The sequence below is a fragment of the Piliocolobus tephrosceles genome, chromosome 16, assembly GCF_002776525.5.
Source record: "Piliocolobus tephrosceles isolate RC106 chromosome 16, ASM277652v3, whole genome shotgun sequence".
NCBI lineage: Eukaryota > Metazoa > Chordata > Mammalia > Primates > Cercopithecidae > Piliocolobus > Piliocolobus tephrosceles.
Window position 1 is genome coordinate 56,808,834 of NC_045449.1, and position 26,959 is coordinate 56,835,792.

Sequence of the window (26,959 nt, forward strand, 5' to 3'; positions counted from 1 at the left end):
CTCCTTAAAAGAAATCAGTGCATCTTGGAGAGATGGCTGATTGCAGGACTAGGGTGGGTAATTTACAAAATGAATCTTTTGTCAAACTAGATAGCAAGGAAGTTATCAAAGGCAACCAGAATTGTGTCAAAAGTATGAAGGAGCCAAGATTAAGAAGTTCCTACTGGCCAAAGATGGAGCAATTTGTGTTTCATGAAATAATAATAATTTCAATAAATTAAAAGCTATCAAATACGGTTAAATCACTGAGTTCAGAATGAGCTTTCCAAAAAGAGATCATGCTTACCTTCAGAGGATAATGGGAAACTAATTCATTATTTTGAAATCTGGTAAACAAGGGGAAAGAATCACACATTTATCTTGCCTTTCGTATTATCACTGGGTAACCAAATGATAAGGAGAAGTGCCTCCTTATAATAGTTTCCCAAATAAAAAGTAAAAAAGATAGGATTATAATATCACCACTTTGTAATCCCAGTGAATTAAAAGATGTAAGTATTAAACTTCAACAGCTGCTAATGTCAGTGAAGATAAATAACCAGACATGAGGTGCTTTCTATTGCCTTGCCAGACACCAATCCCTTGGCAACTTCCCCAAAAGAGAAATATCAAACACCATGTAACTACTATAGTTTTGACAGACACTTGGGAAAGAAATAGAACTTGAGTCTGCTCCAGTCTCTGGATCTAGCAGCCAAATTTCAGGAAATGCAGAGAACAGAGGAACATGCTAAATCTCACCACAAGTGCACAATCAGCAAAATTCAGACTGTGGGAAACTCTCCAGACAAAAGAGCCTGGTAAGTTGTAAGGAAAAGAAAGGGATAGAGGAGAACCAATAGCTTAAAAGATAGTTTAAAAACATATAACTTTTTTAATGGACAAGACTAAACTACAGTGTCTAGAAATGCACATTTAAATAAAAACAATTATGACAGTGCAAGAAGGTGATTTCTATAAAAGTCAGGACAATGGTTCCTTAGGAGAGAGGGGCTTGTGACTCAAACTGAACACATGGAAGGAGATTCTGGAGTAGGGGGTAAAGTTCTATTTCTTGATCTTAGTGGGGTTTCAAGGATATTTGCCTTATAAAAACTCATTTTACTATACATTTCATGTGATTTTATGTATCTTTATTTTATATCGGAAAGATGTTTTTGAGAAGACAAGGATCAAGCCTTGTATTATTTTTTATTCATTTTCAAAATTGACAAACAAAACTCTTTTGATGTACAATTCTGAGTTTTCACAAACATATATAGTTATATAATCATAACCACAATCAAGATATAAAAGTTTAATCACTTCAAAACATTCCCTTGTGCTTCTTTTAGTCAACTCCTCCCTCCATTCCAAACCATGCAACCACTAAACATACCATTTTCTGTTCCTATACTTTTGGTTTTCCAGAACATCATATCAACAGAAACATAGGGTACGTAGCCTTTTGAGTCTGGTTTGTTTCACTTAGTGTAATGCTTTGAGATTCATCAAAGTTAGAAAACTTATCAAAGTTCCTTTTGATTGCTAAGTCGTATTCTGTTGTATGGATGCAGCTCAATGTGCTTATCCATTTAACAAAAGGACATTTGGGTGGTTTCCAGCTTTGGCCATTATGAACAAAGCTGCTATAAACATTTGTATACAATGTGAAAATAAGATTTCATTTGTCTTGAATAGATACCTAGAAGTGAAATTGCTGGTTTATAGGTTAAGTGCACATTTAACTATATAAGAAATTGTCAAACTATATTCCAAAGTGACCATACTATTTTGCATTCTTACAGGCAATATATGAGTTCCAGTTGCTCTGTGTCTTCACCAACACTTGGTATTGTCATTTTAAAGTCATTCTAATATACGTGTAGTAGTATATTATCATAGTTTTAATTTGCACTTCCTTAATGACTTTCATGTGTTAAATATATGAAAGGATGCTTATTTGACATCTGTATATCTTCTTTAGTAAAATGCCTACTCAAATGTTTGCCCACTTTTTAAAGCAAATTATTGGTTTTCTTATTGTTGAGTTGTGAGAGTTCATTATGATCCCTTTCTCTATTGAATTGCTTTTGTACCTTGGTCAAAAGTCAATTGGCCACATACGTGTGGGTCTATTCTGGACTTCTTATTGTGTTCCATTCATCTATGTTTCTATCATTTCACCAGTACTATACTATGTTAAACACTGTAGCTTTATATTAAATTTTAAAATCAAGTACTATGAATACTCGAATTTTGTTATTATTTTTTCCGAATTGTTTTGGCTATTCTAGTTCCATTGTCTTTCCATTCATTTCAGAAATAGGTTGTCAACATATACCAGAAAAAGAGAGAGAGATTTTTTAAATTAAGGGAGTTAAGATTTTCCCTATTTCTAAATTGATAGTTTTACTTCTGCTTCTGGTTCTGAGTAACTGTTTTTGTTAAGAACAGCAATAAAACTTGGTTAAAACACAAAACCATAGCTCTTTCAGGACATCGGAGAGCAAGCAAGGTAGTCAGAACTTCAGGGTCATAAAATCCTTAAGAAAAGGGAATAATAGCGGAGGAGTGAGCCTGATTTTCTGATTTGCAAATACATCTAAGCATTTGATGACTCCTGAGTTGCACATGTTTAGAAAGAGACACCAAGAAATTTAAAAAGCAGCCACTACAAGACTAGAAAGCTAAGCAGAGATGTCTGCTGTCTCATGGTCCTAGGGAGACAGAAATTGGAGTTGAGCATCCATCAAGAAGAAAGCACTCTGGTGAACAAACAAGGTTTTAAATGGTGACTCCTCAAAGGACTATGCTGTAAAAGTAAGAGCAAGCTAGTCTTACATGGATGAAGATGATGTGCCCAAAGTCTACCTCACTGCCAGAAAAAAGCAACCTCGTCCATGGAGGATGATACCATCATCCAGAGTCTTATAATTTTTCATAGACAAGGTCTGGCGTTTAGTTAAAAACAACAACAACAACAACAAAAAACCAGTAATGTCGAAAAACTGGATCAAATGACTGAAAATCAAAAGACAAAGGAAACCATGAAAATAAACTTGTAGGTGACAAATATCTTGAGTTTTTAGCCAGATTTTTAAAAAGTAACTGTGGTTAGTATGTTTAAGGAATTAGGTGAAATGATGAAAAATTTCACCAGATGGGCTGGGTGCGGTGGCTCATGCCTGTAATCCCAGTACTTTGGAAGGCTAAGGTGGGAGGATTGCTTGAGGTTAGGAGTTTTAGATCAACCTGGACAACATAGTGAGAGCCCATCTCTATAATGTTTTTTTTGTTGTTTTTTTGAGATGGAGTTTCACTCTTGTTGCCCAGGCTGGCAATCCTGGGTTCAACAGATTCTCCTGACTCAGCCTCCCCAGTAGCTGGGATTACAGGCATGTGCCACCACACCCAGCCAATTTTGTATTTTTAGTAGAGACGGGATGTCTCCATGTTGGTCAGGCTGGTCTTGATCTCCTGACCTCAAATGATCCGCCCCCTTTGGCCTCCCAAAGTGCTGGGATTATAGGTGTGAGCCACCATGCCCAGCCAAAAATATTTTTAAAGAAAGAATTCCACCAGATAATTTGAATGAATAAAAAATAATTAATTATAAAGCCCAGATGGAAAAATAATAACTGAAATGAAGAATTTAAAAGATTAGTTTAACAGTATTTGACTCAGCAGAAGCGATTAATGAACTGGAAGATAGGTCAAGGGAAAATATCCAGATTGAAGCACAGAAGAAAAAGTATGAAATATAGAGAAAAGAGTGTAAGAAACATATTGAAAAAGATCTTATATGATTGTCAATAAGGTCCCAGAGGAGTGGAAATAAGGAATGTGTCAGGAGTCATATTTGAAGAGAGAGTGGCCAAGAATTTCCCCAAACTAACAAGGCATTAAGACACAAATTCAAGAAGCCCTAGGAATTCAAAGCAAGATGAATACAAAGAAAACTGCACCTAGTCAAACTGTAAAACCTAAACACAAATATAAAAATGTTAAAATTAGTGAGATTTTAAAAAGGCATAATTTATCTTCAAATAGCAATGAAAGTTAGCAAAGACTGACAGTTAACTTGCCCAACAGAAATGATGGACACCAGGAGATGGTGGAATGGCATATTCCTTCAAAGAGGAGAAAAAAAATTACTGCACACTGAGAATTCTATGCCCAGCAAAATAATGGTGAAATGGAGAAGAGGTGGGGGAATTCTATACCTTTAAAAATAAAGATGGAATACAGACATTTTCATAAAAATAGAAACCTAGAGTTTTCATTGTCAGCACACATGTACTAAAAGAAATCATAAAGGGAATTCTTCAGATAGAAGTAAAAGGAATCCCAATTAGAAGCCCAAAAATACAAGAAGGAATAAAAAGCACCAAGAAATGGATGTCTAAAGTAATATTGATTTTTTAAAACAACAATAATAATGATGTTTTGTCATGTTTAAAATGCTCTTCATATACTCTTTTATACAGCTGAATTAAACACCCATCATTGCTCAAGCACAGCATGTACATTGTTCTCTCTGTACTTTCAGCCTTTCTCTTGCCCATCATTTGAGGCCAAGTTATAACATTACACCTTCAGGAAGTATTCACTGACCACTCCTTTGTTTACCTCTCCTCTCCCACCTCTCTAACTCAGCACCATGTTGTCTGGGTCACTTATTTAGAACTTTAAGTTTTTATTCTCTTTTTGTTTTTATTTCACGTTGTGTGTCTTGGTTTCTCAAATAGATTGTATATTTAATGTCCTTTCTATGTCTGCTATAGTCCTATCTATGTAGTATATGCTCAATAAATGTTTGTGGGATAATTAAATTTGTTGAAGAATAAATTGGTAATGAGTGACTGACCTTGTTGTTTTCTAAGACAGAATCTCCCATCAATTTGTTAATTGTTATTCTGAGATTTGATAAAGGAAACTGATATAAATATAAACAAAAATAGCTTTAATAAGGTCTTGGATGAAAAATCCATGAAGGACAGATTGGATGTTCATATTTCATCTTTAACCTTTTGAAATTGATTTGATGCCTCTTTAATATAATCTTTCTTGGTATTCTTGTCAAATGTATAAGGCTGGTGAGAGTATATCACAGGTATGTCATTTATTTCATTTTTATGTGAGTCATTGTACTATTCTGGATGTTAAAGAAATAAAAGACACAGCCCTTGAGCTTTTCAGAGAAAAAAATCTAATTGGAGGCTAAAACACATACCCATAAACTAACTTGAGGTAAAATCCAAAGAAACATTTTAGTAATGTCAAGAAAATATGGTGTAGACTAAAGCTGCAATACACAAAGAAAAGAAAAAGAAAAAATGATCACACTTGGGATGTGTTTATTAAGGAAGGCATCTGAAAAAAGGTAAATTTTGGCTTTAAAGATTAGATGGAAATATACAGAAAAGAAGGGGCATAGATTTTTCTAAGCCGGGAGAATTACATGCAATACACGGAGGCAAAATAGTAAGTTATTATGCATTCAGGCATCTATAAATAGACAGGCTTGAGGAATCAAGGGAATGTATGAAGCTAGAGAGAGGTGGAGGAGCAGTTGATAGAAGACATCAAATATGTTTATTTTTGAACTAGTGTGGAATTCTCTTTCTCTTTTCAGTAGAAATAACCTTCACTGTCAGCAGCCCAGTCAGACCCCTTAGCTGATATAAAGATGATCACAACTTCCTAGGCTATTATTTGCAATAATTTCTGCCATATGAGTGTAATGGGAAAAATACATTGCAAAGTGAATTACTTTTGAAATGTATTGCATGCTGACATTTGGGAAATTAGATCCTGAACACAATGCATCCTGATTATTGAGGTGCCTTGCCACCATGAAAAGATAAATACAGTCCAACCATTCAAAACACACTGCATCTTAAATTAATTTAAAGTTCTGTCCTTCAGCAAGGTTCTTCTCAAAACTTTTGGACACTATTCAGGCAAATCACCATGAGCAGGGACTATCCCTGGCCTAGATAGCCTACATGGGTCTGAGGAGTCCAGAATTGCCCTCATTCAAACATAGCCCCATCTTATGAAGAATCCTGCTGTGCTCATTCTTCTATGTACTTGACTGCTCCAGTGCCAGAAGTGCCTGTGCTCAGCTGGCGTCCTTTCCATTTCCTGGGAGAAGCACAGCCATGCTTTCTTATGAAGAACAAACAACTCTTCACATCTCCATTCCCACTCAGCAAATTCCTCCAGCACCACCAACCTATCTCATCATGAATGTACATTTGCTTTCCTCCATAAGGTTTCTGTATTCATGGGCTACTGGGCTGAGCAACAGTAATTTCAGCAGTCCTGGCTCCACGAGCACAGGTCAGGAATGGGTTTGAAGAACGCTCTGAAGATACCACAAATTTTGCTGTTTTAAGCCAAGACTTTCCTTGTTTACTGAACATGTCCAATTTGTGTGCTGAATAGAGCAATATAATGAGAGGAAGGGAAGATGGACAGGGAAATAATGGGACCTCACGTGCAGATTACAAAGAGAACCTAGAAATTAACTGAGAATGCTAAAGAGGAAGAGGGATATGAAAGCAATAGTGAAAGGTCAATAATTTCCACATAAATCAGACCAGATGATTATTTTGATCATTAAATTGATTTAACCACAGCTTTATATACAATCAGAGTACATGGCTCTATATATAACAACAGCTCTTGGTTGTAGTCAGAGAGGACTGGGTTTGTTTGAGTCCTGGCTTATTACTTCCCTGATTCACGGTTTTGGTTATGCTACTTAACCTCTCTTAGCTTCTGTTTCTTTACTGTGGTAGATACTATTAGCCTAAAATAAGAAGGCTAATAGTATCTACCACAATAAAATTGTTGTGATAATAAAAAAATATTAATTAGGATGCAGTATGCAAAAAATAAAAGCTAGTTATCATTATTTTTGAAATATATTAAGTCTAATTTCTCCAAAGCAAATTGGTTTATATTCACCAGGAGGAATGTCTAACAAATAATCTTATACTGAGTCTTTTGTGGCAGCAGATTATCACTCTCTATCTGATCTTTCTTTTACTTCTATATTTTCATTGAGTTGGTTTACATCAAACTGCACTTATAAATTTAAATACACCTCCAATACCACTGGGCAAGTCTTCTTATAGAGAGCTAGATACATATTTAACAAACAGTTAATGTAGTTTGCAACTTCCTCAAAGTAGATTAGGTGAAAAATTCCGAATCCTGAATTTGGGGGAAAATTTACACATATAAATATGAATATATATTTATTTTTAAATTTTTTTTGAGATGGAGTCTTGCTCTGTTGCCCAGGCTGGAGTACAGTGGCACAATCTTGCCTCACTGCAACCTTCGACTCCCGAGTTCAAGCAATCCTCCTGCCTCTGCCTCCCAAGTAGCTGGGACTATAGGTGCATGCTACCATGCCCGGATGATTTTTGTATTTTTAGTAGAGATGGGGTTTCACCATATTGGCCAGGCTAGTCTTGAACTCCTAACCTCATGATCCACCTGCCTTGGCCTCCCAAAGTGCTGGGATTACAGGCGTGAGCCACCGTGCCTGGCCGAATATATTTATTATTGTTAGCCCTTGTTACAATGCTGCCATTTTATAAATCAGGAAACTGTGGCAGAGAGAAGTTAAGTAGCTTGATCAAAGTTATATTGATTGCTGGGCACAACCTCTCCATCCTTTTCCAGGTACCTTAAACCTAAGTATTATCCAAAACTACCTCTTTATTTCAGCTTGCAAACCTCTTTCCATATTCCTTTTCTCAGTTAATGGCACCACCATCCACCCAGTGATCCAAACTAGAAATCTGCGAGCCATCCTAGACGTCTCCAGCTTCCTCATTGCTCATCACACTAAGTCCCACAGAATTTTATCTATCAAATATTTATTGAATCTGACCTCCTCCTCTTCATTCTTATCACCACTGCTTTTCATTCAAGCTTCCATCATTTATCACCCAAACTACTACAATTGTCTCCTCACTGATCTCTCTGATACTAGCCCTGCTGCCTTCACATCAGTCTTCTAAACAACTTCCAGGATGATATGTCTAAAACACAAACTAATCATGTCAATCTCCAGTTTAAAAACCTTCCATGGTTCCCAATAGAGACTGCTGTTTTGTTTTGTTTTGTTTTTGCTTTCGTTTTCGTTTTTGAGACAGAGTCTTGCTCTGTCACCCAGGCTAGAGTGTAGTGGCGTGATCTCGGCTCACAGCAACCTCCGCCTCCCAGGTTCAAGGAATTCTCCTGCCTCAGCCTCCCGAGTAGCTGAGATTATAGGCGTGTACCACCACATGCGGCTAATTTTTGTATTTTTAGTAGAGACAGGGTTTTATCATATTGGCCAGACTGGTCTCGAACTCTTGACCTCAAATGATTCACCCGCCTCGGCCTCCCAAAGTGTTGGCATTATAGGCATGAGCCACCATGCCTGGCCGACTGCTTTTAAAATAAAGCCCAGTCTACCTAGTATGACCCCTGTGGTCCCAAAGAACACCTCTCTTTAAGTCCTAACAAAGTTTAATTAAAACGAACTGTTCATGTGATTCTCCCCACTTTTAGACTTTGGGCTCTTGAAAGGCAGAGACAAAGTCTTTTCGTCTTTGTATCTCAGGATCTACAATGCCAATTAAAAATTGTTGAACTCAAAGGAAATGATGACATTATATTTGAACTGAATAGATCAGCTTACACTTTTAAAAACAGTTTTCAGTCAGGTGCAGTGGCTCATGTTTGTAATCCCAGGACTTTGGGAGGCTGAGGCAGGAGGATCACTTGAAGCTAAGAGTTCAAGACAAGCCTGGGCAACATAGCAAGACTGACTCTAAAACAAAAATTAGCCGGGCATGATGGTGCATGCCTGTAGTCCCAGCTACTTGGAGGCTGAGGTGGGAGGATTGCTTAAGCCCAGGAGTTTGAGGCGGCAGTGAACTATGATTGCACCCTACTGCACCCCAGCCTGGGTGACAGAGTGAAACCCTGTCTCTAAAATAAATATATGCAAATGTTTTTTGTTTTCTGTTTTGTTTTTTTGAGACAGAGTCATGCTCTGTCACCCAGGCTGGAGAGCAGAGGCGCTACCTCGGCTCACTGCAACCTCTGCCTCCTCCTGCCTCAGCCTCCCAAGTAGCTGGGACTAAAGGCACGCACCACCATGCCCAACTAATTCATGTATTTTAGTAGAGATGGGTTTTCACCATGTTGGCCAGGCTGGTCTCAAACTCGTGACCTCAAGTGATCTGCCCACCTCAGCCTCCCAAAGTGCTGGAATTACAGGCGTGAGCCGCTGTGCCCGGCTGCAAATAGTTTTTAATACTTTTAAAAATTGAGATATAATTAACATACCATAAAATCCACTATTTTAGTATATTCAGTGGCTTTTGGTATATTCAGTTATACAACCATCACCACTATCTAATTCCAAAATGTTTTGTCACCCAAAAAAGAAATCCCTTTAACTTGTCCCTTAACAGTGACATTAACTGTCACTCTGCAGTCTCCCCTATTTCCTTGCCAGGATTTTCTGGATGGGTCCAGTCTAATCACATGAGTCCTTAAAAGTCCCAGCTGTGACAACAGAAGAAGAGTTAGAGAGATGGCGGTGTGAAAGGATTGGATGCCTGGTTGTTAGTTTTGAAATAGGGGAGACTGTATCCAAGGACCAGAGAGAGGTCTCTGGGAGCTAAGAGAGAAGCCCTCAAACCTTTCACCTCCACCAAGCTGAAAGCTCTCAAGAGAACTGAGGCCTCAATCCTACAACTGCATGGAACTGAATCGTGCCAACATCTGAATGAACAAGGAAGCCTCCAGAAAGGAACACAGTCCTACTGACACCTTGATTTTTAGCCCAGTGAGACTTGTACTAGATTCTGACCTACAGAATTATAAGGTAATAAATTTGTGTAGTTTTAAGCCACTAAGTTTGTGTTAATTTTCTGTAGTAGCAGTAGAAAACTAATACAACATAGACTTCTATAATTTTCTTTTTTACAAAATAGTGTATCTTGAAAATTGTTTTATATAAAGTGTCTTCTCCTTCTCCTTCTCGAGTCTTGCTCTGTTGCCCAGGCTAGAGTGCACTGGCGCAACCTCGGCTCACCACAGTCTCTGCCTCCCAGGTTCAAGCTATTCTCGTGCCTCAGCCTACCATGTAGCTGGGATTACAGGAGTGCGCTACGACACCTGGCTTTTTTTTTTTTATTTTTTTTTAATTTTTAGTAGAGATGGAGTTTCACCATGTTAGCCAGGCTGGTCTCGAACTTCTGACCTCAAGTGATCTGCCCACCTTGGCCTCCCAAAGTGCTGGGATTACAGGCATGAGCCACTGCACCCAGCCCCCTTATTCTTTTTGATGGCTGCATCATACTTTATTTAGATGGCAATTTAAAATATTATGTTTTATAGTAGCAATTACTACACAATTCATCTTTGGCTTAGTGGAGGGTAGCTTGAAGGCATATTTCCAGTTTACCCCTGGTTCACTTTCTTCTGCCAGTATGGAATATTTGCGTCTGTGGTTACTCCATGGTCTGAAGAGGTGGAATCCTCTTTGGGATCTCCCCTCTTTGTGGCTTGCTATGGTCTGAATATTTGTGTTCCCCAAAAATTCCTATGTTGAAATCCTAACCCCCAAGGTGAGAGTATCAGGAGGTGGGGACTTTGGAAGGTGGTTAGGTCATGAGGGCAGAGCCCTTGTGAATGGAATTCTTGTCCTTACAAAAGACTCTAGAGAGAACCCTCACCTCTTCTACCGTGTGAAAACACAGCAAGAAGTCTCCATCCTTGAACCAGACAACAAGCCCTCACCAGACATAGAATCTGCTGGCACCTTGATTTTGGACTTCCCAGCCTCTAGAATAATGAGAAATAAATTTCTGCTATTATAATCTACCCAGTTTATAGTATTTTGTCATAGCAGTCTGAATGAACTAAGATAGCACTTGTTGACAATAATGATGAACATCATATTGGTGGTGCAGTGACACCAACACCAGACCACATAAACCCTAGGTTTTTATGGCAGTAAATGAACAGATGCATGAAATGATATTTATGAAGATGTGGCAGATGAGGAATTTATTGCAGTCTTTGTTCCCTAGCAAATGGTATTAGCAGTTTCTGTATTATGGTAAGTGGTGGCAAAATCTTTAATTACATAGGATTAGTAGCCAAAGAAACACCTGACACAGATTGGAGAAAGGCAGGTCAGGGGCAGGCAAAGTTTCAAAAGAAATGCACCAAGCCTTCCCTCCTAGAGATAACAGAAAGCGGGTAATGAGTAGGGAAAAGCAGATCTGGTAGGACACAGCAGCTGAGGGCTCATCCTGGCTGAGCAACATTTTTAATCAAGATAATTAGCCTCAAAAACAAAACAAAAACAACTATTGAGCTAACAAACAGGTTCAGCAAGGTTGGAAGATACAAAATTAGTGTACAAAAGCGATTGTATTTCTATGCACTAGTGATGAAAAATCTGAAAACAAAATTAAGAAAACAGTCACTTAGAATAAAAAATAGAAAACATACAAATGGTCAATAAGCACATGAAAATACGTTCTCTTATTTACCAGAGATTGAAAGAAAATATGTTCAACATCATTTGGGAAATGTGAATCAAAACCACAAAGAAATACTACTTTATACCCGATAGGAGAGCTATAATCAAAAGGACAGAGAACATCAAGTGTTGGCGAGGATGTGGAGAAATTGGAAGTGTCATACATTGCTGATGGGAATGCAAACTTGTGCAGCTGCTTTGGAAAACAACTTGGCAGTCCCTCAAAAAGTTAAATACAGTTACCATATGTCCCAGCAGTTCTAAGTATATATCCAAGAGAATTGAAAATGTATGTCCACACAAAAAGTTGGATGTAAGTGTTCATAGCAGCATTATTCATAATAGCCCAAAAGTGGAAACAACTCAACTGTTGTTCAACTGATAAATGAATAAATAAAATGTGATATAGATATACAATGGAATATTATACAGCCACAAAAAGGAATGGAGTACTGACACATGTTACATCACAGAGGAAACTCAAGAACATTATGCTCAGTGAAAGAAGCCACACACAAAAGACCACATATTGAATCATTTTACTGATATTAAATGTCCAGATAGGCAAAGCTATAGAGATAGAATGTACATTAGCAGTTGCCTAGGGCTAGGAAGCAGAAATGGGAAGTGACCATTAATGGGTAAAACGCTTCTTTTTGGGGTGATGAAAATGCTCTAAAATCTATTGTGGCGGCAGTTACACAGCTCTGTGAATATTCTAAAAGTCACTGAATTATACACTTTAAATGATTATTCTTACGGTTTGTGAATTACCATTCAGTAAAATATTGTATGAAAAGACCAAACAAGACAAATGAAATGCAAAACTGGTCAGTTACACCTAAAAAGCCGGGGAGTAGGTGGTAGGGGGAGAAATATAAAACTATACCAGCCTTCCTTTTCTGTCTTGAATAGGGCTAAAATGGGGCTCTGATCAGGTTGGCAAGAATTATCCCTTCAAATAAGAGATGATAGAAGTCAAGGAGGTAGAGAAAGAATTTTACAGTTTCAGGTTCACCCCAAAACTCTAGCTTGGGTAAGTTTTTCTAGTTTGGGCTGCTAAGCTGCTCTTGGAAAGAGCTGTCTAGTTCTGCCTATTCTGATCAAGGTCTTGAAAGCATAAGTGAAAAGTGCTGGCACAAGTTTATCCCAGTCCAGGGCCTGACTTGGATGCCAAATTTAGCCTTTGGCAACTTCTTTCCATTGAGAGTCCCTGAGGACTTGTTTGACCTCCTTTTGGAAAGCTGCAAGGGAATTCACTTCTGGACTGTCGCCCAGCAAGTAGGGAGTGGCTCAGCAGGCTGCCTAATCCTCTGTTAAGTGAATGATAAAGTGTACCCAGGCACAGTCCATTGGAAGGCCGATTCCCTATATGTGGGATCTGGACTAGGAATTTTACACGTATATAAAGATAATTCCCAACACTAAATACTGTGATCAACTTGAGGGGAAATCTTTTGAGAATGTATTGTACATATTCCTGCCTTTTTGTACTTAGGCTGTTTTTCAACTGGTAATTAAAGGATTACATGGCCACTATGGAAAAATGGGAAAGAATAGTACCATTCTCCTTCTCTAGAGTTAACCATTGCTAACAGTTTAATGTGTGTTCTTTTTTTTTTTTTTTTTTTTGGTTTTGAACCTTTCATGAGAAAAATATGTATACACGATTGAGCTCAAGAACACTGTGTGTTTGGTGTGTCATTGGCTCAAGGGTTGGGGACATGCATGGCAGAATTCAGAAATGGCATACATCAACAAAAATACACATGGTCATAACAAGAAAAACTGGCGCCTGGCACAATCAACTCTCAATTTCCTCTTCACTCAGCAGCATGTTGGGGATCCTGTGGCTGATGGGGAACATACATCCAGACTCCGGGCCCTGCAAGGTGCCCTCCATCACTTCCACCTCCAGCAGCAGATGGTGCGTGGTCCTCAGAAACTCTTCGTTCTCCTCATATCCCTCAACCGGCCCTTTAGGCACCTGGAGCAGGCGCAAGTTATCAGCCACCTCCAGGAATACCGCCCACTCCACCTTGGGTATCACAGGCCCACGAAGTGGGGGTTGAACTCCACAGGGCAGGTGCGGACTTGGGTGGCCTGGAGGCGCAGGGGGAAGCCACGGGGCCCCATCTCCCGCACATGCGAGCTCAGCAGATTCTTAATGTGTGTTCTTTCAGACCATTTTCTATGTGTCTGTAAGCACAGATACACATGTATGTGCACACACATGCTACCCCATAGCAATTTTTTTAAAACTTAAAAAAAAACCATAAATGGGATCATATTCTATTGGTCCACTTGTTTTTGCATTTAACTATATTTTCAAGATCTTTCCATGTCAGTACATATAAATCTTACTTATTTTGTTTGTTTGTTTGTTCATTTATTTATTTATTTGAGACAGGATGTTGCCCTGTTGCCCAGGTTAGAGCTGGAATGCTGTGGCATAATCACAGCTCACTGCAGTCTTAACCTCCTGGGCTCAAGTGATCCTCCCACCTCAGCCTCCTGAGTAGTTAGGACTACAGGTGTGCACCACCAGGCCTGGCTAATTTTTTAAAATTTCTTGTAGAAATGGGTTCTCATTATGTTGTCCAGGGTGGCTTCAAACTCCTGAGTTCGAGCGATCCTCCTGCCTCAGCCTCCCAAAGTGTTAAAATTACAGGTGTGATCCACTGTGCCTGGTCTACTTTATTCTTTTTTTTTTTTTTTTTTTTTTGAGACAGAGTCTCACTCTATCACCCAGGCTGGAGAAGAGTGGCATGATCTCGGCTCACTGCAACCTCCATCTCCCAGGTTTAAGTGATTCTCCTGCCTCAGTCTCCTGAGTAGCTGCGATTACAGCCATGTGCCACCAAGCCCAGCTAATTTTTATATTTGTAGTAGAGACCGGGTTTCACCATACTGGCCAGGCTTTTTTCAAACTCCTGACCCCGTGATCCACCTGCTTCAGCCTCCCAAAGTGCTGGGATTACAGATGTGGGCCACCGTGCCCTGCCACTCTTTTTAAGGCCTACACAACATTCCATGGTATAAACATTTTACAATTTATCAAACCATTTCCTACTGAAGCATATTCCTATATATCTAACTTTTCTTTATGATCAAGAATGTTGAAATAAGGACTCATATATTTGTGTATACGCGAGAGTATTTGGGGGGATGGGTTCCAAGAAAGAGAATTATTTAGATTTGATACATCCGGAATTTATTTTTCAAACTTTATATTTTGAAATAAGTTCAAACTTACAGAAAAGTTGCAAGAATGGCACAATGAACTCCCATAATGTCTTCACCTTGATCCCCTAATTGTTATCATTTCATCACATTTGCTTCATCTCTTCTCTCTCCTCCACCCTACCTATACACTATATACATACTAGATATTTTTTCTGATGCATTTGAGAGTAATTGAGGAAACGAAGCCCTTAACTCTAAATACTTCAGTGTATATTTCCTAAAAACAAGGGCATTATCTTACCTAAACTCAGCACAAGCATCGAAACCAGGAAATAGACATACAAAACACACTGATTTCTCCAACCCAGCACCATAAGGTTCAGTTTAGGCTTCTCCCTTCTCCAACACAGAGAAACCCATTCTCACCATCCTTAATATATTTCCTAATTTTCTTGTAATACCCTTGTAAATAACAAATGTCCCTGCCGTGCTGTCTGCCTCCTGTGTGCCTCCAGCTATGCATTCCTAGCCACATTGGCCTCACCCTGCTTGCTGCTTCCGAACTTGGTCCATACCAGTCAGAAGGAGTTAATTTATTTTTGAATGGTGTGACGTTGTTGTTTTGTTTTTTGTTCTTTTGTTTTTGTTTTGTTTGTTTGTTTGTTTGTTTTTGAGACAGGGTCTTGCTCTGTCGCCCAGGCTGGAGCGATCTCGGCTCACTGCAACCTCTGCCTCCTGGACTCAAGTGATCCTCCTGCCTCAGCCTCCTGGGTAGCTGGGACTAAAGATGTGCGCCCCCATGACCAGCTAAGTTTTGCACCATTTTTGTAGAGATGGAGTTTTGTCCTGTTGCCAGATATATCTTATTTTCTTAAATGCATAACCAGTTGTCCTGACACCCATTCTCAATTATTTGAAATGTTTCCACACACGCTTGTGCCAGTAGCTGATGATCTATTCTCTTTCATTTATCCATTTTTCTGTTTGTGAGCCAATACCATACTCTAATTACTGTTGTTGTATAATATGGCTTGTTTGTTTATTATTTATTTTTAGCCAGGGGCAGTGGCCTATATAAAATATTTTGATACCTGGTAGGATGAGGTTCCTCATTGTGCTTAAAAAAAGTCCCTACTGGGCTCAGTGGCTCATGCCTGTAATCCCAGCATTTTGGGAGGCCAAGGCCGGCGGATTGCTTGAGCTCAGGAGTTGGAGACCAGCCTGACCAACATGGCGAACTCCATCTCTACTAAAAATACAAAAATTAGCTGGGCATAGTGGCATGCACCTGTAATCCTAGCTACTTGGGAGGCTGAGGCAGGAGAATCACTTGAACCCGGGAGGCAGAGGTTGCAGTGAGCCAAGATTGTACCACTGTACTCCAGCCTGGGTGACAGAGCAAGACTTTGTCTCAAAAAAAACAAAACAAAACAAAACAAAAAAAGTCCCAGCTCTTCTTAAGTATTTATTCTTCCAGATGCATTTTAAAATTAACATGTTAATTTCATTGAAAATCCTGTTGTAATTTTGATTGGAATTACATTGAGTTTATCAAATATTTGGGTAAAAATGGCATCTTTCCAATATTGAGTCGTCCCATCAGGGACCATGGTACACCTTTTCATATACTCAGGTTTTAAAAATGTCTTCCAGTGAATATTTGGCTTTGTGTTGGCGTCACACATACAGTTTGATCCCAGGTTTAAAACATTTTTTTGGTGGCTATTATTAATGGGATCTTTTTGTCCCATCTTCTTTCCACATATTTCTATATATTTCTTTCTATATATTTTGTACATAGTTGAGATTATGCTGCACATATCTTGTCTTTTAAATTTATTCCATAAAAACTTTCTGACTAATATAGTTCTTATGGTTGCATAATCATCCATCAAATATTTACATAAGACAATTTATTGAACTATTTTTAAACATTGGTTAACTAGATTGTTTCCAATTTTAAGGACACTAAATGCTACTGTTATAAACATATTTTTATATAATCTTTGTTCTGTTTTGAATTCTTAAAATTTGTAAGTGGTATTTCTTTTCTTTTTCTATTTCTTTTTTTTTTTTTTTTTTGAGACAGAGTCTCTTTCTGTCGCCTAGGCTGGAGTGCAGTGGTGCGATCTCGGCTCATTGCAACCTCCACCTCCCAGGTTCAAGTGATTCTCCTGCCTCATCCTGCTGAGTAGCTGGGACTATAGGCATGTACTACCACACCCAGCTAATTTTTGTATTTTTAGTAGAGATGGGGGTTTCATCGTGTTGGCCAGGCTGGTCCCAAAGTCCTGATCTCAAGTGATCCACACGTCTTGATTTCACAAAGTGCTGGGATTACAGGTGTGAGTCACCGTGCCTGGACTGTAAGTGATATATATATATATGCTGGCGTATCACTTGAGGCAAGAAGTTCGAGACCAGCCTGGCTGATATGGTGAAACACTATCTCTACTAAAAATACAAAAAAATTAGCTGGGTGTGGTGGTGGCTACTTGGGAGATTGAGGCACAAGAATTTCTTGAGTGCCAGAAGTGGTGGCTCATGCCTGTAATCCCAGCAATTTGGGAGGCTGAGTCGGGTGAATCATGAGGTCAGGAGTCTGAGACCAGCCTGGCCAACATGGTAAAACCCCATCTCTACTAAAACTACACAAAATTAGCTGGGCGTGGAGGTGGCTGCCTGTAATCCCGGCTACTCGGGAGGGTGAGGCTAGAGACTCGCTTGAACCTGAGAGGTGGAGGTTGCAGTGAGTCAAGATTGCACCACTGCACTCCAGGCTGGGCGACAGAGGGAGACTCCATCTCAAAAAAATAATAATAATTGCTTGAACCCAGGAGGCAGAGATTGCAGTGAGCCGAGATAGTGACACTGCACTCCAGCCTGGGCGACAGAGGGAGACTCCATCTCAAAAAAAAAAAAAAAAAAATTGCCTGAACCCGGAAGGCAGAGGTTTCAGTGAGCCGAGATAGCGCCACTGCACTCCAACCTGTGTGACAGAGAAAGATTCCACCTCAAAAAAAAAAAAAAATGACATCCAGCTTTCCAGCTTTCTCTTCTCACTGCTGTCTGCATGACTGCTGTGATAGTTTCTCCTCCTTCCAGTTTATTGCTTTTACTTTTCTATGGGTTTGAAAATCAGATTGCCAACTTTTCTAAAATCAAATCCAAGTAAAAATAGCCCCTGAGAAGGGGCTTTGATGAATGTCTAGGAGTAATGGGCATGATCTTCAGGGCATGAACATAGTGATCTCCGTTTCTCCAGAGGCCTTTTTCCATCTCCTTTCTTCCCTTGGTTCTTTACTGTGCTCCTGATAGATCAGATTTTCAGATAGACAAGTTCCAAGTCGGTAATGAAATGAAGTTTTATTACAATTACTAGATTGGTAACAATATGTTAAAATGCCCCTTTCCCTTTTCCTCTATTGTATTCTGATTCTTTTTTTTTTTTAAGACAGAGTCTCACTCTGTTGTCTCCAGGCTGGAGTGCAGTGGTGCAATCTCAGCTCACTGCAACCTCTGCCTCTCAGGTTCGAGAGATTATCCTGCCCCAGCCTCCTGAGTAGCCGGGACTACAGGTGCGCGCCACCACACCCAGCTAATTTTTGTATTTTTAGTAGAGATGGGGGTTTCACCATGTTGGCCAGGCTGCTCTCGAACTCCTGACCTTGTGATCCACCTGCCTTGGCCTCCCAAAGTGCTGGGGTCACAGGCATAAGCCACCACGCCCAGCCTGAATTCTGATTCTTTACTCCCCTTTGTTCCTTTTAGGGTGCGTGTCAGGCTGGATTGACTCAACATAGTCAATCTGAAGCTCATTGGGCTTCAGCTGAATGGGATAAGGTCCAATCTATACCTTCATTTCCTCTACCTCTTCTTTCCCCCACCTCTTCTATACATTTTTTATTTTTGTTTTCCTTTTTTTTTTTTTTTTTTTTTTGAGACAGGGTCTCTCTCTGTTGCCCAGGCTGGAGCACAGTGGTACAATCTCGGCTCACTGCAACCTCTGTCTCCCAGGTTCAAGCAATTCTCGTGCTTCAGTCTCCCCAGTAACTGAGACTATAGGCACACGCCCCCACCATTATTTTAAATAATTAAAACCTCTCTACATTTCACATCAACAAACTATAATTGTCTTATTTAAAAAAAATTGACATCTGTCTAAAGCCTCATTTGATTAAAAAGAAATTTAAGTGTATTCCATTATATGAAATAAAACAATTTACACAACTCTTTGTATGCTTACCTTTACTTTTACTCATGCCTAATTGATATGGGCTGTGGTACTAAGCCATGATTGTGGGCTCCTTCTCTGCAATGGCCAATCTTTCTCCTTTGCTGCTGACTGCCTCCCCCCCCCCCCCCCCCCAAAGCCAAAAAAAAAGCAAAAAGAGAAGAGAGAAAAAAAAAAAAATGATAAAAAAAAAAAAAAAAAAAAAAAAAGAGGTCAGAAGTGAGAGACAGAACATGTCCTAACAGCAGTTGAGTCTACAGATCCACCATACTCTTATTCTTGGCTTCCAGGAGATATCCCAGTCTTTTATTGAATTTGGAATTTCCTATAGGTGGAATATAGTAATATTTATTAACGACCTTATAACTACTTATGTGCTCGGAGTGAGGGCATGTATCAGGTTCATGAAAACCCATACAACTATTGGAGAATCAACTCAAAGTTCAGGTCTTATATATGGTGGCTCGATGGCATAATCTTTGTATTTGGACATTTTTTTTAAACATGTTGCTCTTGAAAAATAAATGTGTGAACTACCAGCACAAAGAGGTTTCAACTTTAGATCAACTAAAACTTTCTTGTATTATACAATGTCATCCCTCAGTCACTTTTTATACATTGAATTGTGACATTTATGCATCTGCTGATCTGCTGATGACTGGATATTTTAAGCTCTTATACAGTGGCGCAGCCTACCAGTCATTTTCTTTTCTTTTTCTTTATCTTCTTTTTTTTTTTCTCACTCTGTTGCCCAGGCTGGAGTGCAGTGACATGATCATGGCTCACTGCAGCCTCGACTTCCTGGCTTAAGTGATCCTCCTGCCTCAGCCTCCTGAGTAGCTGGGACTACGGGCCTGTGTTACCACGCCTGGATATTATTTATTTTTTGTAGAGATAGGGTCTCACTATGTTGCCTGGGCTGGTCTCTAACTATTGGGCTCAAGCGATACTCTCACCTCTGCTTTCTAAAGTGCTAGGATTACAGGCATGGACCATCATGCCCAGCAGAGCCTATTTTCAGTAGCATCACTATTTTTGCTATATGTTTATGTAATCATTTGAAACTTTATTACATTTTCCTCACCGTTACAACTATGAGTCGAAAATGGAAAAATAAAAATGCTGATGCTAGTAATAAGCAGCACAGGTTTTTGAAACAATACAATTGAGCAAAGGAGGAGTCATTGGCTTTATACAAAGCCGTGAAACTTTAGCTTACCCTGTCAGGTAGATATTAATTAGGACAAAAGTAGAACACATAATACCTGCTGGAAACACATTATCAAAGATTGTATCTTAAAGGTGAATTAGGCCAGGCGTGGTGGCTCACACCTATAATCCCAGCACTTTGGGAGGCCGAGGAGGGTGAATCATTTGAGCTCAGGAGATTGAGACCAGCCTGACCCACATGGTGAAACCCCATCTCTACTAAAAAAATACAACATTAGCTGGGCATGGTGGTGCACACTGTAATCCCAGCTACTCAGGAGGCTGAGGCAGGAGAATCGCTTGAACCCAGGAGGCAGAGGTTGCAGTGAGCTGAGATTGTGCCACTGTACTCCAGCCTGGACAACAAGAGTTAAACTCTGTCTCAAAAAAAAAAAAAAAAAAAAAGGTGAATGGCAAGTAGGAATTTAATACTATTTTTCAGCTCCCTAGAAAAGAAGCTGTGCTCCTATAATATTCAATACATTTAATTTTTGCATAATCAACGTTTGTATATATTACCAGGAATGTATTAAGTAAGAAACTGGGTAAGAATGTGTAAAAAATTAACTAGGCATCCGCCTGTATGGAATTCCAGACTCATTAAAGGACTGGACTATCCCTCAGAACCTATAATGTATTTGAGAAACAAGAGGCTTAAAACATTTAAATATATAATATGTAATATAGTATACTATAGAATTAAGTGTCAACATGAGTAAAACAGTAAGTTCTGTAATAAATCACAGAAGGAGGGATACAACTTTGACTGGGATGGTATGGAACTTCTTCTTGAGTTCTACTTCGCTTTCTTGAGGAAAGCAAAGCAGTAAAAAGAAACGGATGGAGAAGAGAGGGAAGGGACCAACCTCTTACGTCAAAGAATGGACCTCTTTTGAGGAAGAGTTGTTTTCTTAATCAAGACAAACATCGATGTGAACTACAAATAGACACATTTCACATTTCTGTTCTTTCACAAAGAACAGATCATTGAGCAACAGGTGTGGCTGAATAGGACATCATCCTTACTAGTAAGGAGATAAGACATCAGTTGGCAAAAGGTTAGAAAGATGGGCCTGGACCAGACTGCACAGGGTCTTTCTTACTGCCCAGGAAAGGTGACATCATGGAGTCTTTCAGCAGAAGAATGACAGAAAGGCAGTTTAAAACACTCACCTAATAAGGTGGATTTGAGCAGGAAGGGACAACTGGTAAGAATCTGGTTAAGAAGATGTTACTATTTAGTGAGCTAAAGAAGATGACAGCTGATAGTCAAGGATTGTGCCTGTGGAAACAGAAAAGATGGGAAAAATTAACATAATCTACTGAATAACTAAATGCAGGGAGTAAAGAACAGTGACGTATCAAAACACAACAAGGTAACAAGTCTAGCAGTCTAGAAGACTGGGGTATCAGTGACACAGCAGGGGAGTCAGAAGGGCTGGTTTGGGAGAGAAGAAATGAGAGATGGTTTTGGCATATTTGGTATTTGTAGTAGCTCTTTACTGCTTTTGAGTTACAAATCCCTTCCTTTGAGAATCTAATGGAACCAATGGATCCCCTCTTCAGAGAAAATAAATGCGTTCATACTTAAACACATGTTGCACAATTTATAATGTACACCCCTGGAATTCGCTGCAAGAGAGCTCTTGATCCAAGTTGGGCCAATCAGAGCCCTTCCTGGAATTTTTGTACTCTATATCCAGAGAATCAAGTCAGTGTCTCCTTAGCAGCTAAATCTGTGAATGCTGTTAGCTGATATATTTTACAACACATGAGCCTGAGAAACAGAGAGAATGCTCAGATGCAGAATGAGAAGAGAGACAGCCTAATACAAAAAGGTCAGAAATGAGAGAGAGAACATGTCCTAATGGCAGCTGAGTTTATATCTTTATTAAGAAAGCAACTCATCTTCAAAAGAGATCCATTCTTTGACCTAAGAGGTTGTCATATTCATTCCCTCCTCTGGATTTTTGTTGAGCTCTCAGGGCCCTTCCTTCCTTCTTTCCAACCATTTCTTTTTCCTATTCTGCTTTTCTCAAGAAGCAGTTCTATACCATCCCAGTCAAACTTGCATCCCTCCTTCTTGTAATTTGTTACAGAACTTGCTGTTTTATTCATGTTGAGACTTAATTCTATAATATACTATATTATATATTTAAATGTTTTAAGCATTTTGTTTCTCAAATAGATTATGACAGTCAAGTAGGCAAGACTTTCCTCAAATCAATTCTATATGCCCCATGGCATTTATCACAGCTATATACAAACAGTAGGTGTAAATATTTGTCAAACATTTATAAATGTCAATGTAAAAATATATTAGCATTTGTTTATTCACATTTTACATGCATTTTTCATTTTACAAAAAAAGGGATTTACTAGAAACTTCTTTTAAGTAGTAGCTCCTCTATGTGGAAATGTTTTTAAGTGTTCATCTAGAAATATCAACTATTCACCAAAAGGCTGAGGTAGAGTTGGTGGGGAAAATGTTGAAGCTCTCGGGTAAGTAATTAATCACAGATCAACAAGAAATGAGATTATGAAAAACAATCAGTGAGGAAAATCTCATTTACATCAACCTTTTAGAAATCCTTCCATTGTGTGACATGGCTTCCTTTTTTTTTTTTTTTTAAGTGGGGGTCTTACTCTGTTGCGTTGGCTGGAGAGCAGTGGTGCAATCATAGCTCACTGTGGCCTCGAACTCTTGGCCTCAAGTGATCCTCCTGTCTCAGTCTTCTGAGACTCTGGGATTACAGGCATGAGCAACTGGCAACTCACATTTAAAAAATATGTATTCTTTGTTCTCCTTTACACTTTGTATGGCAATCTCCTCAGGGTAACTGATAGAGAATAAAGTTTATGTTTAGGTTCAGTCTGTGGCTCTACCTATCATTGAGTGTAAAACTGGGCTGGTTATTCAACCTCTCAGAACCACCCCCATCTAAAAAATTAACATAATGCTTACTGGATAGGATGTCGTGGGGATTAAATGAGGTTGTGCATATAAAGCAGCTGGTGAAATATTTGCTGCCAGTAGGTGATCACTCAATGGTGGATGGTATTGCTTTTAATTTAGGGAGAGAGAGTTAAGGGAAAAGGGTAGAAAAAGGTGAACCTGATGTTTTACTTAAGAGACTTAGAGGGCTGGGCGTAGTGGCTCATGCCTGTAATCCCAGGACTTTGGGAGGCTGAGGCAGGTGGATTGCTTGAGCCCAGGAGTTCGAGACCAGCCTGGGCAACATGGCAAGACTCCAACTATATAACAATATAAAAAATTAGCTGGGCATGGTGATGTGCACCTTTGGTCTCAGCTACTCAGGAGGCTGAGGTGGAAAGGTCACTTGAGTCTGGGAAGTAGAGGCTGCAGTGAGCCATGATGGTGCCACTGCACTCCAGGCTGGGTGATGGGGGTGAGACCCTGTCTCAAAAAAAAAAAAAAAAAAGATAGATAGCTAGAGAGACTTAGGGGTAGCCAGGGAAGACACCATATGCAGAGGTGGTTGATAGTGCAGAGGTGAAAGGGCAAGAAAGGGCATTTTGAATAATACAGATGATGCTAAAATGTTGGGAGGTACAGAGTAAGGATGGGCTATGTTATGAACAATTATTTGCAGGTTCTTATTACATGGCATGCGTTACGTTTCCAAATTTAAGTTAAAGACTCAATTAACATCTTTACTAGAATGGATTTTTAGTAGGTAATAAAATTAGCATTCTCAGGATTTCAGGTAATAGTGACAGAAAAGGGAATCAGGGAGAGGAGTAGAGAACAGAGGTGACTTCTCATTGCAATGTTGCTCTCTGTTCCTACTATGCCCCACCCACAACTCTGTCAGGGACATATTGTTTCCTCCTCAAAGTTAGAGTGTGGCCCCAAATTATAAGGCTGGACAGTAGAACTACCTGGAAGAGAACTGGCAGAAAAGAAAGATGGTGGATGATCAAAAGAGTGAAGCAGTGAGTTCATTCCTGGTCACTGCCCACATGAAAATGGGGTTTGGGAAAGGTTGGCTAAAAGCAGTGGGGACTGATCTTTGGAAGTATGATGAGGACAGTGAGTCAGAGTTACTCACTTTATCAGTGCAGGAGACCATGTGGGTTACAGCTATCAGAGCTTACTGTGGGTAAATCCAATAAAGAGCTCTGTTGCTAAAATTGAACAATTACGGTGTTTTTCTAATTTCCAGGAAAAATGGGTTTAAAGGTTTTCATTTTGTGAATTATTATTAATTTTTTGGTACTTCTTACTTTGTAAAAAAGTTGCAAATAAATTTAAAGAGAAAAACACAGACATATTATCTCTTAAAAACACATTATGTTTTGGCTGGACACAGTGGCTCACGCCTGTGATCCTGGCACTTTGGGAGGTCAAGTTGGGTGGATCACATGAGGTCAGGAGTTCCAGACCAGTCTCGTCAACATAGTAAAACCCCATCTGTACCTAAAATACAAAAATTAGCCGGGGGTGGTGGTGTGTGCCTATAATCCCAGCTACTTGGGAAGGAGGCTGAGGCATGAAAATCGCTTGAACTCAGGAGGCAGAGGTTGTAGTAAGCCGAGATGGCGCCACTGCACTCCAGCCTGGGTGACAGGTCGAGACTCTGTCTCAGAAAAAAGAACAGCAACAACAAAAAAAGCCCCCATTTTTTTAATATGTGGAGATTTGCATAACCATAAAATAGCCAGATTTAGTGCTTGTAAAATTGTGTCAATTCCATATGGCAGAGTTAAATCTATCAGCATTTCATGATGCTCCACATTAAGCACCATAATTTCTAGGGACTGCCACCTGAACTAGTTTGAAAACCAACATTACACCCCTGACTGCCTTTTGTTATTTCTTGGAGATAGAATGTTATTAGTCTCAGTGAAACTCGCAGGGAAAGGCTTAGATACCAAGTGATCTTAAAAATAAATTAAAAAAGACCGAAGGAGAATTAAATAGGGTAAATTCGAGGATAAGAAGGATAACATAATAGCTCCTGTTTCCTGAGTCCTTATTGTGTAACAGGCTTTGTGTTAAGTATTTTCCAAAATTTCGTTTCATCTTTACATCCATCTGTGAAGTAAGTATTAGTATTACCCACGTTAGACAGATGAAGAAGGGAAGGTCCAGAGACCTGTTCAGGGTCACATAGCAGGTAAGTGTTGTGTGATACTGAGATTCAAACCGAGGTTTTCCGACTCCAGTGATGATGATATTATAATGCTTCTTTGTGTGTATGTGATTTTAAAAAACTGACATGAAGCGCACAGATCTTTTTGCGTATGTATACATCCGGGTAACCATTAACTAGATCAAGATACTGAATATTTCCAGCAAACCAGAAGGCTCGCTCCTGTCTCCTCTCAATCAATTCCCCTGTAAGTAATCACTGCGTTGTCTCTAACATCATAGGTAGATGGGTTTTCGTTATATTAATCTAATTTTCTGGAGTTAACACCAAAAAATTCCATATGTCAGCCCTTCACCTTGCCATGTTAGCTGTACTATTCAAAGCTGCTCTAGCTCTGACTTTGCAAGCATTGACTGTAAAGAAGAGCTGTTGGATGGATATGTTCATGTCCAATTTCCTGTATTGTTCTGAAATTAAGACTAATTTTTGAAAATCGAAGAAAGTCCTGGATGAAGTGCTACGGGATGGAGTAGATTAAAGCGCTGTTATCAAACAAACCTCTCTACCTTGGAAGCTCCACAGAGCTTCCTTGATTGATGTAATTTGGCGCATCTATTTCCGATCACGGCATCTGATTAAGAAGTTGGATGACCACGAAAGGTCATTTCAGTTTATGGAAGGGAAGGCGGGCCAGGCAGAGTTGGTCACGGTGATTGCTTCGCATCGTCTTGTAGCACGCGAAGATGTTTATGTCCTAAACACCTTCCACAGTCGACTTGCTGTTTTATGATAGGAGGGAAAGAGTAGAGGGGAAGAAGATCTAGGTGGAGGGTGAAATATAACCTATCATAGTTCGACGAGGCATTAATGTGGTGGCTTTCCCGCCCTTGCCGACCAGCTCTTAAAACCACGTTACTTCTTAGCCAACCTGGCAGTGACAGTAGCAGCGCCACGACTTTACCTCAGGCTCTCAAGCTGTGGTTGGTGAATTTTCAGCCATTATTCTAAATAAGTCTCGGTCTCCCCACCAACCCCACTGTTTTGTTTTTCTTTCTCATTCTGATTCTCCCCACAGCCAACCGTGGCCTTTAGAAGCCGTCTACAAACTACCATTGAGAATTCGGGAAAGAATAACTGACGCTTGCAGGCTTCAAGGACTCTCCGAGTGATATGTGCCTGAGGTGACCGAAGTGGGAGAGATCTAGGGGAGCGTTCCGGTCATCAAAGCAGGAGGACAGGCCCTGAAATGGGCGCACGTGACAGCAGCAGCCACCTCGAGAGTGACATCACCCCTGGGGGCGGACCCAACTATGTAGGGCCTTGTCAGTTACCGAGCTTCCTCCCCGCTGCCCCTCCAAATGCCACCCACAAGTCCGAGCCCCCCGGGGATACCAGAAATGCCAGGACATCCCAGAGCGCCAGAGCCAGGGCCCCTTCTCTCCGGGCGGAGGAGGGTTGCGCCCCCACTCCCTCTTCCAGCCGTTCCCCACCCCCAAGCTGTGGAAGGGGCGGGGGCGCGCGCGCTCCACCACGCACGCGCCCCCACGCACGCGCGCTCCCTCCGCGCTCGCGCCCCTCCCCACCCCGGCCCAGAGGGGGCGGGGCTGCGGGCGGCCTCCGAGGGTGCGACGCCCCCAGCACGGCGGCGGCGCTAGCGAG

General features: G+C 40.1%; 1 pseudogene; it reads right to left on the reverse strand.

The window, feature by feature from the left end:
- Window positions 1–13,358: 13,358 nt before the first annotated feature.
- On the reverse strand, window positions 13,359–15,313 carry LOC111526561 (annotated as a pseudogene).
- Between the last annotated feature and the right edge of the window lie 11,646 nt (window positions 15,314–26,959).